Below are 15257 nucleotides of genomic sequence, written 5' to 3'. Positions count from 1 at the left end.
GCTAAATTTGGTAGGAACTTGCCAATTTAGTTGGCTATCCCAAGGAATCTTTGAAGCTTAGTTGTGTTCCTGGGTTGTAGAAATTCTCTGATTAATTTTGTTTTTTGTGGATCAACTGTGAGTCCAATGGCTTGTACTATGTGACCTAGAAACTTGATCATGGGTTTAGCAAACTCAAATTTATTATTCAATGTTGGGCCTGCATCCTGAAAGACTCTCAGGACTGCTCTGACTCTGCGATCATGCTCTCCTCTCATGGAGCCATGTATAAGCATGTTGTCCATTTGGCTTTTACTCCTTTGTCAACTTCTAAAGTGTGAGACAGTGTTCTCTGGAAAATTCCTGGGGCAAGTGCTATTCCAAAGGGCAATCTATTGAAACAATAATAGCCAAATGGCATTATAAATGTGGTCAGAAATATAGATCCTTTCTCCAGAGGCAATGGCCAAAATCCACCATTTACATCCAATTTGGTAGATAAAGTCCTCTTGGCTAGTTTGGAAAGGCTCTTATCCACTGAGGCTATCGGGTGGATCTCACATTCCAGTTGTTTATTTAGTTGAGTTAAATCCATGCATATTCTAATAAAGCTGTTTGGCTTTAGGACCATAACCATTCCTGGACACCATTTTGTTGGCATGGTGACCAGTGACTTTGTCCTTGACTTTGTCCAAGAATGGATAAGGGACTTTCCTCGATGTGAAGATGCAAATTGGTTTAGTACCAGCTTGCAGGGTGATGTGATGCTTCCAACAATTTTGGAAATTAATCTCAAAATGTACTGCTATAGTTCCCTTCAGCAACTTCATCCACTTTATTAATTATTTTCAGTTTTAGGCATGCCTTTCTGCTTAGTACAGAGCATTCTTGATTTTGAATGATATAGAGAGGTGCGAGGATTTCTCTGTCTCTATATTTCAGCTTTGCCACGCGTTGGTTTTTGACTTTTAAAGTTGTCCCTAAAGGACCTTGCTGGATGAGGGTTGCAATGTAATCTGTTAAAGCCATTTGACTTCATCTAATAAAACAGAAACTCCTGCTCCTGTGTCTAGTTTAAACTCTGTGGGATGTCCATCCACTTCAAGTTTAGTACTCCAATGCTTGTTTTCAGTATCATTTACCTCCCCCTGCAAGATTGGTTCCTTTGTATGTGGCTCTGTTTAAAATGTTCTCCCTCGTGTTACAGGGTTGTCACTGTTTTCAAACAACAAGCAGTTTTGAATTGGCCTATTTTTCCATACGGCACTCTGTGCCACCTGCTGGATGTCCTTCTCCTTTGTCCGGTGTGCTCCCACCATATCGAAGACAACTCAAAATGGCGGTTGGCGGGCTTTTCCCTGTTTTGGCTGGCTTAGGCTTTGGTGTGCTTTCCCTGTTATGGCCCACAAACTGAATGGTCTCACTTGATCTTCTCGACCAGACTGCTGCTTCCCCTCAAACAAACACTCAATTCCGTTTCCTCAGCTCCATTTGCCTCACAATCTGCACGGCTTTCACCCTTGTTAAATCCTCTTTTGTCACTAAGAGATCTGAAAATACTTTTCTGGGACCCCTACTGCAATTTTGTTGTGAATCAGCTCATCTTTTAAAATTCCCGAAGTGCAATTCCCTGCCAGCCTATAGAGAACGTTGATAAAAGAATCCGTGCTCTTGCCTGGCATTTGCTTTCTTTTATTAAACTTAACCCTCTTGATTATTTAATTCTGACAGACACTTAAATGAGCGGAAAGCTTACAAGACTTTTTCGTAAGAAGCTGAATTCTCATCAACCCCTACCATGCTATCATGTCATCAGCGTCAGATCCCACTGTATCAAGTACAGTACTGACCTGGTCTTTTTTATGTAACCCTCAAGCAGCTCAATGCTTTGCGAGCTATTTTCTCCAGTTGTCCCAATTCTGAGCCCTGGAATTATTCCTGCTTCCTCCTTGTTGTTTGCTGCTTTGGGCCTTTGCTCACTGCGGTCTGGACTCCGGGTCAGTGCCTTAGCTTGTACTCTGCTATGCCTGTGATGTTTTGATGTCTTGGTGAGTCTTGGGATTTTTTCTTTTGTTCTTCCTTCAAGGATCTCCTTTTTGCCAGACCTGTGTCTTCTTTTTAAAGTTTGCTGGGTACTTTACTCACTGCCACCATGTTTCATTGTGTGGTCAGGGTCTAGACAGGGGTTTTGGGGTTGTCTATTCTCCCAAAGTATGCTGCTCAAGTCAGCAGGTTCTCAAAACCATTACTCTTTATTTACAGCCAGTGTTTACACATTTGGACCTCTACAAGAGATCGAAGCTTCTTCTCCTTCCAGATCTCTCTTACTTCTCAGTTCTATAATCTAGCATCTTTATTACATCAGCATCATGTATGCTTCTGATGTTAACCCTGTACTCCTCAGTGGTGAGCTGCATTATTGAACAGCTGCAGTCTAAATGGTGTAGGTACACCCACAGTGCTGTTAGGGAGATGGTTCCAGGATTTTGACCCAGTGACAGTGAAGGAAATGTGATATAGTTCCGAGTCAGGATGTTGTGTGGCTTGGAGGGGAACTTGCAGGTGCTGGTGTTCCCGTGCGCCTGCTGTCCTTGTCCTTCTAGGTGGTACAGGTCGTGGGTTTGGGATGTGCTGTCAAAGGAGGCTTGGCAAGTTGTTGCAGTGCATCTTGTAGATGGTACACACTGCTGCTACTGTGCATTGTGGTGGGGGGCGTGAATGTTTAAGGCGGTGGGTGAGGTGCCGATCAAGTGGTCTGTTTTGCCCTAGAATCAAAGAAGCATAGAATAGTTATAGCATAGAAGGGACCATCTGACTTGTCATGTCTGCGCTGAAGCAGAAATTCACCTAGTGCCTCTCCCTTGCCTTCTCCCCATAGCCCTGGACATTCCTTTTCAAATAATAATCAAATTTCCGCTTGCATGCCTTGATTGACACTGACTCCACCACATTCTCAGGAAGTGCCTTCCAGATCCTAACCATTCATTGTGTGAAAAGGTATTTGTTTGTGTCACCATTGCTTTTTTTGCAAGTTACCTTAAATCTATGCCCTCTTGTTCTCAATCCCTTCACCAATGGGAACAATTTCTCCCTATCTACACTGTCCGCATCCCTCAGGGTTTTGAATGCCCCTATTAAATCTCCTCTCCAAGGAAAACAGCCTCAACACACATAAGCCAGCTCTATCTGCTCCTGCACCACCTTTAGAATTGTATCCCTTATTTTATATTGTCTATCTGCATTCTTTCTACTAAAATGAATCACTTCACAGTTCTCTGCATTAAATTTTATCTGCCATGTGATTGCCCTTTCCACCAACCTGTCTATGTCCTTTCAAAGTTCTACACTAACCCCCTCACAGTTCACAATGCTTCTAAGTTTTGCATCATCTGCAAATATTGAAATTATGCTCTGTACACCAATACCTAGGTCATTAATATACATCAGGAAGAGCGGATGTCCTAACACTGACCCCTGTGTAACTCCACTATATATCTTCCTCCAGTCTGAAAAACAACCATTAACCACTACTCTTTGTTTCCTGTCACTCAGCCAATTTCACATCCATGTTGCTAATGTCCCTTTTATTCCATGTGCTTTTATTCCATTAACTTTGCTCACAAGTATGATGCGCAGCACTTTATCAAACACCTTTTGGAAGTCCAGGTACACCACATCAACAGCATTACCCTCATCAACCCTCTCTGTTACTTCACTAAAGAGCTCCAGCAAGTTAGTTAAACATAATTTGCCCTGAACAAATCCATTCTGGATTTCCATCATCAACCCGCATTTGCCCAAGTGGCGATTAATTTTGTCCCAAGTTATCATTTCTAGAAGCTTTCCACCACAGAGGTTAAACTGACTGCCCTGTGGTTTCTTTCCACCCATTTTTAAATAAGGGTGTAACATTTGCAATTTTTCAGTTCTCTGACACTGTTCCTAAGTCTAAGGCAGTTTGGAAAATGATGGCCAGTGCCCCTGCAATTTCCACTCTTACGTCCCTCAGTATTCATGGATGTACCTCACCCAGTCCTGATGCTTTATCAACTTTAAATACAGACAGCCTATCCAGTATCTCCTCTCTAACAAATTTAAACACCTCCAGTGGCTGAACTACCTCCTCTTTCACCATGACATAGCATTTTCTTCCTTGGTAAAGGCAGATGCAAAGTATACATTTAATACCTAAGATGTGCCCTCTGTCTCCATGTGTTAATCCCCTTTTGGTCCCTAATCAGCCCCAGTCCCCCTTTTACAACCATTTTACTATTTATATGCCCATGGGAGACTTTTTGACTCCCTCTTACATTAGCTGCCAGTCTCTTCTCATTCTCTCTTTGCTTCTCTTCTTTGCTTTTTCAATTCCCCTCTGAACCTTCTATATTCAACCTGGTTCCCAGTGTATTATCCACCTGACATGTGTCATATGCACACTTTTTCTTCTTCACTTTACTCTCTATCTCTTTTGTCATCTAGGGGGCTCTGGATTTGTTTGTCCTAGCTTCCCACTTCATGGGAATATGCCTTAACTATCCCTTCTTTAAAGGTAGCCCATTGTTCAGCTACAGTTTTGTGTGTTAACCTTTGATTCCAATTTATCTGGGTCAGATTCATTCTTACTCCACTGGAGTTGGTTTTCCCCAGTTAATTATTCCTATTCTGGATTGTTAATTGTCCATTTCCATGGCCAACCTCCACCTCATGATACAATGATCATTATTCCCCAAATGTTCCCCTGCTGACACATGATCCATTTGGCTCATTCCCAAGAACCAGATCTGACAGTGCCTCTTTCCTTGTTGGACTGGAAACATGCTGCTGTAGAAAATTCTCCTGAACACACTCTAGGAGCTCTTGCCCCATTGTGCCTTTTATGACGTGGCAGATGAAGTGTGCCAGATGAATCAAATCCATGGGGGAAACTTGATTGCGTTATCACAACAGTTTTACAATTTGTATTTATTTAGAGATGCATGCACTGAATTCGGAAGCAATAAGTCCACCAAGACTTTTAGAGTATTTTTAAAAACCTAAATTAAAATATTTATTAACAAAAAAGATTTCAAGCACATACATAGGACTAAGAATTACTACTATAATAGCTCCTAAAATTCCTAATTAACCTGACTCCCAGTTATCCCCCTTTAAGGCAATGGTCCAAAAACAGATTTTAGATTTTAAACAGATCCAGCAAATTAACACAATACTCTGGACAGTGGAATTCATATTGGCTTTCTCCAGCTTCGGTTTCTGTAGACAGAAATGCTGGAGGCTTCATTAAGGCTATTTCACACACTTCTGTTAGATCTCACAATGCCTTCCCCTGACATATAGGGCAGAATTTTCCCGTCGGTGATTTGGGGGCGGGTCCTGCTCGCCGAGGGGAAAATGACATGGGATGACGTTGGGAGGAACCTCCGACGTCATCCTGGTCCATTTAAATTTCCAGGAAGGCGGGCGGACAGCGAAATCAGCTGTCCACCCTCCGACCTGTCAATGGCCAATTGAGGCCATTGACAGGATAATTAAAGTAATTAAAGGCCCTGCCCATCCACCCTTAAGGCTGGCGGGCAGGCCAGGAGACCCAGCGGGCTTCTGATAATACATGAAACCTCATCCACTGGCGGGATGAAGTTTCATGTTCCTTTTTAAAAACTTTAATAAATGTAATGTGATATTTATTAACATGTCCCATCTCGTGTGACATTGTCACATGAGGGGGACATGTTAATAATATTTTTATTTTTCTATTTTTTAAGTTTTGTACACTGTCACTAATCTCCCTGAGGCAACACCTAGTATCAGGGAGCAGTGCTTTCGTTCGTGCGCATGCGTGAAAGAGCGCACTTTGACAGATGGGGAATCCCTTTCCCATCCCCACACAGGAAGTGTATAGCGCTTCCTGTCGGGCAGGCCGCTGGGCGGGCCATAATTGGCCCACCCACTCAAAATGGCGGTGGGCCGCGTTTCGGCGGTGGAGTTCGGCTGCCCGCCCGCCGCCGAGCCGGTGGGGACCGCCCGCCCACCAAGGACAAAATTCTGCCCATAGCCTCATTCTCCTTTATATATGTTTCTCTTTTCTTAATATGTAAATTCTATTGTTTCATAAGTCTTTCGGCAGGATTTTCTGCACCCGCCCACCGCCGCGATCTCCCACCAGTCCCACCGCATGTCAATGCGCTTCTGGCTGGGGCACCACCTCGCCCACAGTGAGTCCTCCCCGTCCATTGAAACTGAATCTCCCTCACAACATAAAACTTTCAGGTTGTCGCTATATATTGTCAGTAACCCTTGGGGAAAATAAACAACTTGCTTGTCTGCTTATTTATACAGACTGAGATCCCTTTGAAATCCAAATCCCCCTTCACCTATCTAAAAATGCAAATTTCCTTCACACCTTACATGCTAAGCCAGCATCCATATTTACTCATTAGCATGTCAAGCACCTACCCTATTTTGATGAGTCAAAGCATACTGTCTACTTGCCTTCAAATGTAATTAAATCACACACACAGACAGACCCAACTACTTACCCCCATAAACCTACTTTACAATAAACCAGGAAATTATTATGAAAATTATTATACTCTCATGATGGTGCCCTTTACACTACTACTATCCCGATCTACATTCAGATAATTAAAGTCCCCCATTATAACTACTCTATATTTCTTGTATGTTTCTGTAATTTCCTTGCAAATTTGTTCCTCTACACTTTTCCCACTAGTCGGTGGCCTATAGACTATACCAAGTAATATAACTGCACGTTTTTTCCATCGGTCTAGCCAAATAGATTCTGCCCTTGACCCCTCTGGGACATCCTCTCTCCCCAGCACTGCAATATTCTCCTTAATCAATTTTGCTACCCTTCCCCCTTTTCTTCCTTTCCTATATTTCCTGACACCTTGCATCAAGGATTATTAATATAAAACTAAACCTTGCCTGATGATTATGTTTTAAAATGTATCCTTTAACTTAAGGTGAAACAGAGCTTCCTGAAAAGGGGGTTATTAAAGTCATGATTAACACCTCAGTTCAGAGACATTCCCATGTGATCCGGTTGCCACAGGGAGAGAAACTCAAACAGACACAAAAAGTGTCAAGTGACAGTTTTAAACATTTTCGCAAGATCTCACAGAAAAAATGGCAGCTGCTGTTTGAGAGGCAGAGACAAAGAAGCTACTGCTGTGCAGAAGCATGGACTTCTTTTATGTTAACAACTAAGCAGGATGCTTATGAGAGTTCAATTTCTGTTAAAAAGGATGGGAACAGAACAAATGGGACCCTGAAAATTTAGGGAATGGGAAGTCACTGAGGTGTACGTTTCTGGTGATAACTGGATACAGAAAACTTGAACAGGGAGTAGAATGATTGTCGAAGGACACTGGAATTTTCGACCTGACGTAGTGGAGAGAACTGAACCTGCTGGACTTGCGTCTCATTATACCTGAAGAGACGCTAACTTGGACTGCAGAGACCAAATTCAAAGTGAATTATGCAAAGTTCATCTCCATTTCAAAAGCCAAGCCTGGCCAACCAGAGCCAAGTCAGCTGCTAGGACAAAGGACCCTGCAACCTTCCTTTCAAATTCTTAATGGGTGGAACATTAATAATCTCAGGAAACCAGACAAAGGAATATACACCCTTTGTCAGAGCCAAATTGGAGAGGTGGGGGTCATGTGGCATGACCCCCCATAGCTGGGAGAACTAGTTATACTGTCTTGCTGTACTGCAAATCAATCTGTCATCTATCCATCCACCAAGCAGTAGCACAGAAAAGGGGTTCTGTCTAGGATTGAATGCCTGGCCACATCTTCACTGTTTCCACTAGAACTTCTGTGCCATCACCTACAAGACTAATTGATTTCTGCATGCTTATCTCAACATGGAAGTCATCTCTACTGCAAAAGTGAATTCTGTAGCATCAGTTTTAAGCCTGTTGACCTCTGTGAAGGAATATATTGTTGGACTTTTGATTCTAGACTCTGGACTCATGTGAAACAGTCATTCTTTTCTCTGTGGCCTTTGCTCTGTAAACCTTTCTTTCTCTATCCCTCTTTTATTGTATGAATGCACAGGGAGCTACATAGCAACCCACTCCCTCCCACGTTTTGAGAGTGTGCAAATAAACAAACCCTCTGAAGTTACCTCATCTCAAGTTTGCTGTGGGGTTATTAATAGATATGTATCACACCAAATCTGTGGGGTTGGAATGTATGCCACTGCTTATAAAGGGAGAAATCAAAATTAAAACACCTTTCTGTTTATGGACACACAGTGAGAGGAGAAATCAGAGCTGCCTAAATTAAATCCCCTCCTGTCCCTTACACTTCATTTTCAGTTGCAACTGCTGCTGTTCCTGGCATGTTCTCCTAAGCTCCTCATTGAGCCAGGGTTGGTCCCCCTGGCTTAATGGTGCTGATAGAGTGAGAGATATGCTGTGTCTTGAGTTTACAGATCATGGTTGAATGCAATTCAGCTGTTGCCAACCAAGTCCACAGTGCCTCATGGATGCCCAGTTTTGAACTGTTAGATCTGTTCAAAATCTATTCCATTTTAGGTGGCAGTTTCACACAACATGATGGAGGATGTCCTTAGTGTGAAGATGGGACTTTATTTCCACAAGGACTGTGCAATGGTACCAATGCTGTCATGGACAGATACATCTGTGACAAGTAGAATGGCGAGGGTGAGGTCAAGTAGATTTTCCATCTTGTTGATTCTCTCACCACCTTCCCTAGGCCCAGTCTGGCAGATATTTCCTTAAAACCTGGCCAGTTTGGTCGTTTGTGTCACTTTTGGTGATGGGCAATCAACCATCCAGAGTACATTCTTGTTACTCTTGTTACCCTTAGTACTTTCTCCCAGTGGTGTTCAACATGGAGGAGTACTGATTCACTAGCTGAAGGAGGGTGGGAGTTGGTACCCAGTGGGAGATTTCCTTGTCTATATTTGACCTTATGCATTGAGACTTCATGGAATCTGGAATCAATAGTGAGGACACCCAGGGGCACTCGTTCGTGTACTGCTACCTCTGGTGGGTCTGTCCTGTCAGTGGAACAGGACTACTCAGGGGCAGTGATGGAACAGTCTGAGACAGAGTGTAAGGCTTGATTCAGTGACTGTAAGGTATGATTCAATGATTATGACTCTGTCAGGCTGTTGCTTGGCTAATCTGTAGGACATCTCTTCCCCATTTTGGCACAAGTCCCCAGGTGTTAGTGAGGAGGACCTTGCAAAGTCGACTGGGCAGAAGGGCACGCCTTGGTCATTTCAGGTGACAATGTCAGGTGGTTTTATTCTTATTCGATTTTTCTGTAGTGGTTTGATACAACCCAATGGCTTTCTAGGCCATTTCAGAGACACATGTTAAGAGTCAACAACATTACTGTGTGCCTGGAGTCACATATAGGCCAGACCAGGTAAGGATATCAGATATCCTTCCCTGAAGGGCATTTGTGAACCAGCCGGGTTTTTACAACAAAAGAGTTGTCTTACGGTCATCATTACTGATACTAACTTCTTTATTTCCAGGCTTATTAATTAATTGAATTTACATTCTTCCAGCTTCTGTGATGGGATTTGAAACCAGGCCTCCTGATTTTTAGTCCAGGCCTCTGTTACTAGAGCAGTAACATAAATGCCACTGTTCCCCACAATTTGTTGGTGCTGTTGTAGACCAGGAAGCAATGAAAGAACTGCCCACATTTCTGGGTGAGATAGCTTTCTGTCATCCATGGCAGCTATCCTAAAATGGCTTAAGACATGTCCACGAACATAACAAACAGAATGACCACCAACTCTGAATAAAGAAAAGTTAGTGAAATCCACCTCGGCTGCAACTAATGGTGTGGCCCTTCAGTTTGCACAGATTCAGATCCCAGTTTGGTGTCTAAAGTGCAAATTCATGGGCTGGACATTCAGAAACGAAGCTTGAATCCTGGGACGGCCTTTTCCATGCCCACTGGCATCGGGCGTATTTGGTGGCAAGAGCGGACAATATGGTGAGGAGGCCAAAAATCGGTTTCACGATGTCGTGAAGCCAGTTTGCGGTCGTCCACTAAGCCCGTCAATGGTGGGCTGGGCCGCGTTCCCCGCTATCGGGTGTCAGGGACCTCATTGTAATACATCAGCATATACAAGGCTAGCCTGCCGGAATCGTCCCCCTCTGCTGGATCGTCTGCCATCGTTGGCAGGAAAACACGCTGGTGCAGAACAGGTCTTGACAAGTGTGATGTGCAGAAGTCGGGACTAACCCGCCAGGGCCTTGCTCACATCGCAGACATCCGAGGAGCAGAGGATGTTGGAGCCCAACAGCAGTGGCACACTGGAGGAAAGCCCATGACATGCTGGGTGGATTCTCATGGACATGACTCCACCATGAAGCAGCCCACACAAGTTAGAAAGTCACTGTTGATGCTCACAATGGATGATGGTCAAGTGGGTGGGAGAGGAATATTTATGATCAACTGGGAGAAGAAGTGGTGTCGATGGGGGGGGTGAGGTTGTGGGCTGGGGGGGAATGAAGGTGTCAGTGGGTGAGGTTGGGAGTGGGGGAATGAAAATGTTGGGGGGACGTTGGGGGAGGGGAGGGAGTACGTGGGGGGAGGAGGGGGTAACGGGGAGAAGATGGCAACTGGGGAGGTGGGTGTAAGGGGGTGGTGGAAGGTCTGAGGGAAGGGGTTTGCAGGAGGGAAGGAGTGCATTGGGGGGGAGAGTGTCCAGGGGGAGGAAGGAGTGCAGAGAGGGGCAGGACTCCAGGGGGAGGAAGGAGTGTGGAGAGAAGAGGGAGTAAGGGTGGAGGAAGGAGTGCAGAGAGGGTTGGGAGTCCAGGGGGAGGAAGGGGTGTGGAGAGAAGAGGGAGTAAGGGTGGAGGAAGAAGTCGTGAAGGGGGAAGGAGTAAGGCTGGAGGAAGAGGTAAGGCTGGAGGAAGGAATTGGGAAGGGGAAGGACTAAGGACGAAGGAAGAGGTAACAGTGTCTGAAGGAGTCAGGATGGGGGAGGGACTAAGCAGGGAGGAAGTTTGGGCGGGTAGGAGGACTAAAGCGGGGGGTGGGGGTAGGCAGGGGCTCCGGTGAAGAAGGCATCTGGATGGAGGATGGTGTTCTGTGGGGGAAGGGGTCTGGAGGGGGGAAGAAGTTCCGGGGGGAAGGGGTCTCGAGGGGGGAAGGGGTTCCAAGGGTGGAAGGGGTCCGGAGGGGGGATGTCCAAGGGACAGCTCTGATGAGTCCATGTTTGCCTCCTGGGTAGTGAACTGAGGGTGGGTGTGGAACAAAGGAATGGTGAGGATGACCGAGGGCAGAGTGAGGCAGTAGGGTGGGAGAGTGAAGGTTTAACGGGAGCGGTAGGAGTGGTTGGTGGTTGGTAGGGACTCAGAGGCAGACACGGGATGGGAAGGGGGAGGTCGGGGAGGTTAACGTGGATGGAATTGGGATTTTCGGGAAGAAAGGGAATGTGCACATTCACCTGGACATCCTGAAGGAAAAGAGTTGTGGCTGGTAGGTTAAGAAGGGGTTGGTGGAAGGTGATGTCAGGGGAGGTTAACTTTGATGGGGGAAAGGAAATGCATGACTGGGGGAGGGTAAAAGATGGGGGGAACTTAGCATCATGCTGTCCAAATCAAAAGTGAAATGAGAATCGTGGTGGGCGAGATCAGATGCTGCATGGGAGTGTGATCAGTGGGAGGACGGAGATGCAGGTCAGTTCAGATGAAAGCGAATCCCAGCAGGCAGCATTGAAAATGCTCAGAACATTGAGGTGAGTGTGAAATGGGAAGGATCCACGTGTGTGGGAGAGGCTTACACGAGACTCTGAAAGGCCCTGCCACACACACACTCTTCTCCCTCCAGAGTCACTCATGTCCGGCTGCTTCCTCTGCTTTGATAGTGGACAGGTTCGAGGGGCTCAGAGGGGGAGGTCAGCTTCTGAGATTCCTGAGTGCATGACCCAGGGGTGTCCAGCTGTCGCTCCTCCTCCCTTCGGATGCCTGAGGGCCCCGGCCTGACTCGTTGAGGAGAAGGAGCAGCTGGAGGGACATTGAGGTGCCCCAATTCCCTCTCATGTTATCACTGCAGGAACTCACCCATGGTTCCAGTAATGGGGTGTAGATCTGTACGCATCTCCGCATTCTTCTGGGGAGAATCTGCCATCCTCCCCATGGAGACCTCCATATGTGCACATGTGGGCATCACTTTATCAGGGAGCAGACAGTCGCACTCCTATAACTCATGTTTCACTCTTTTGAGGGCTTCCAACAGCTCTGCGTTATGTTCCCCCACCTTCTGCTGACTCTCCAGGATGAGTTGGAAGGCCAAATCCAAAGGATCATCATCTGACCCGGACCCTCACAGGTGCCTCTTCCCCAGCAGTCCTCTGAGTGCCGGGGAGCTCGGCTGAACCTGCCTCCTCCTGCTGTGGACACGTGTCCATGTGGTGTCCACCAGATTGTGACCTCGAGCCTGCTCTAGATCTAGGTCCCACTGAGATGTGTGTCTCTGCGCTGGTGCAGGGTGTGGGTAAGCGCTGTGACGGGTTTTCCAGGCTGCTTATTTCCAGCTCTTCAATGGAGGAGGTGTCCTCTTGGCTGGAGGTGAGAATGTGGATGGAGCTGAGGGACTGGCTGGTTGAGGGTGTCGGTCGCTTGGCAGAGCTCCCTGTGAAACAAAGTAGAGATAATTAGTGCATGGCAACAGAGTCAAAAGCAGGAGAGAGAGCACTCAGTTACAGTGAGAGAGGGATGATGTGGTGCAAGATAATCAGGTGGGTGTTCACCATCAAACTCACCATTACCGTAGCCACAGTTCATTTCCTCACCAGTCAGAGTGTTGGCACACTCCTCAAAGTGAGTGAGGAGCCGAATGTGGGCCACTCCACCCCCAGCCTGGGACCTCTCCCTGCTGATGTGAGCATGCTTCTCCTGCACGAAAACAGATGGAGAGAGTGTGAGCAGGACACATGGCACTGTGTGGAATGTTTGTGTGGTGAGCGGAGCCATGGACAGGATGAGGACATAAGCTCGAGAGGGTATGAACCTGATGGAGATGTGAGGGTGTGTGTGAGAGTCAGTGGTATTGTCCCTTGAGGTGTGAGATCCCTGTGGGTGTGTGATGGGTTTGTGAGTGTTGCAGTTGAGAGCGATGAGAAGAGTGAGTTACCCTGGCGGAACAGATGAGACCATTCATCCTGTAGTGGCACTGGGTGGTTGTCCTCTTTTGCGGGGCATTGGTGCTGCCACCACCTCCCATGCTGGATTGGTGATGCCGCTGCCCCTGCTGCAGCCAGAGCGGGGGTAAAAGACATCAGGACGGGCATCCACGGCTCCAAAAGGTGCTGGAGGGACACGTCACTAAACCTGGGGGCTGTTGCATAAGGGACTATGAAGTGAGCAGCAGAATTACAAGATCTTTGTTGCTAAGCAATGTGGCAACCAGTGAGGTTAAGAGTGTCAATAATGGGACAATCAGGGTGACCAACAGGTTGTAATGTATGGTAAGTGTATAGGTAGCAATTGATTAAAGCAATGGCACAAAATGAAACAGTGTCGAGTATGAAAAGAGACACACCTTTGGCTAGTGCAATAAATCTTGCTGAGTGGCTTTGCAAAGATTGTCTTTTGTACCACAAAATGTTTTAAAAAGATCTATAATTTATTTTTTTTGAAGTACAATTTTCTGATCTTTTACAATATTGTTTATGCTTTCAGTTGCAATGGACCGACAATAATACAACGTATATGATACTTCATGGTTGCTGATGAGATTTAAAGCAATTCTAACCCTGAGGCATTTGATTGGCATTACCTTACAGTGTCATCTAAATTGCTGGATTAGTCTAACCATTTTGAGCTCGCTCACTGCCATCATTTGCTATAATATGCAAAAAAATTGTGAATTTTACAATTGCAATGCTTAGTCATAAGCAATGTTATCACTTGTTTAGGTAAGTATGAGTAAATTATTGAAGACAAATATTCACTATAGTTTCAAATATTGTGGTTATGATCAAACTAATTACTATTTTTTCAAGGAAAGTTTTACTTCATGTACCTTTGGAGGCAATTTTGACTTTGTAATGTATTGCCACCTGCTGTACTCTCCTGATGTGTATCTCTCCCTATTTTTATTTCCAGTGACTTAAACAGAAATAAAAATAAGGGGAGATGTATAACAGGTGACTGGTTCATTATTGGGCATTTTACACTGTTGCCCAAGGGCAAAATGATTCCCTTTGAAATGAAATCCTATCTTTTTTTCCCTCACTGAAGTTACTATTTGTTATTTTGTCAGTTTAGTATTTCCTGGCCCTACCATGTAAAGTAATGTCAATTCATTTTAACAGTGCAATTGCCAATTAATCGTATAGCTTCCATATTTGTTACTAATTGGGGGACAGTAGAAAGCTGTAAACATGGTGTGAATTGATCAACCAATTCAAGTGATAAAGGCAAAATACTGCGGATGCTGGAAATCTGAAACAGAAACAAAAATTGCTGGAAAAACTCAGCAGGTCTGACAGCATCTGTGGAGAGAAAGACAGAGTTAACATTTCGAGTCCGTATGACTCATCTTCAGAGCTAAAGGGAAGTAGAAATGTGGTGAAATATATAGTGTTTAAAGGGGGGGGGGTGGGACAGGTGAAGCTGGATAGAAGGCCAGCGATTGGTGGAGGTAAAGGAGAGATTGCAAAAGATGTCATAAACAGAAGGTCAAAGGGGTGTTAATGGTGGTGGTCCTGGCTAAAGGAGGTGCTAATGGTGACATTAAGAGTGGAAAGCAGAAAGTGGTAATAGCTAGACCAGGGTAAGCGCTCTGGAAAGAGACAGATAGCCCGAGTGGGGGTGGGGTGGGGGGAGGAGACAGTGGTGGGAAAAAGATCGAAAAGGCTAAAAGCTGGGGATAAAACAATAAATAAAAATGGAAATAAATTTTAAAAATAATAATAATAATGAAAATAAGTGGGGTGGGGGGGGGGAGAAACAATTAATTAATTATTTTTAAAAAATAAAAATGAATATAGAAAAACGGGGGTGGGAATCAAAAAGGGATGGGGATGCAGGAGAGAGTTAATGGTCTGAAATTGTTGAGCTCAATGTTAAGTCCGGAAGGCTGTAAAGTGCCTAGTCGGAAGATGAGGTGCTGTTCCTCCAGTTTGCGTTGAGCTTCACTGGAACATTGCAGCAGGCAAAGTACGGACATGTGGGCATGAGAGCAGGGTGGTGTGTTGAAATGGCAAGCGACAGGGAGGTCTGGGTAATGCTTGCGGACAAACCGAAGGTG

The sequence above is a fragment of the Cetorhinus maximus genome, chromosome 16 (genome assembly GCF_964194155.1).
Source record: "Cetorhinus maximus chromosome 16, sCetMax3.hap1.1, whole genome shotgun sequence".
In the NCBI taxonomy this organism is placed as follows: Eukaryota; Metazoa; Chordata; class Chondrichthyes; order Lamniformes; family Cetorhinidae; genus Cetorhinus; species Cetorhinus maximus.
The sequence above is the reverse complement of the archived record's forward strand: the minus strand, read 5'-3'. Positions refer to the sequence as shown.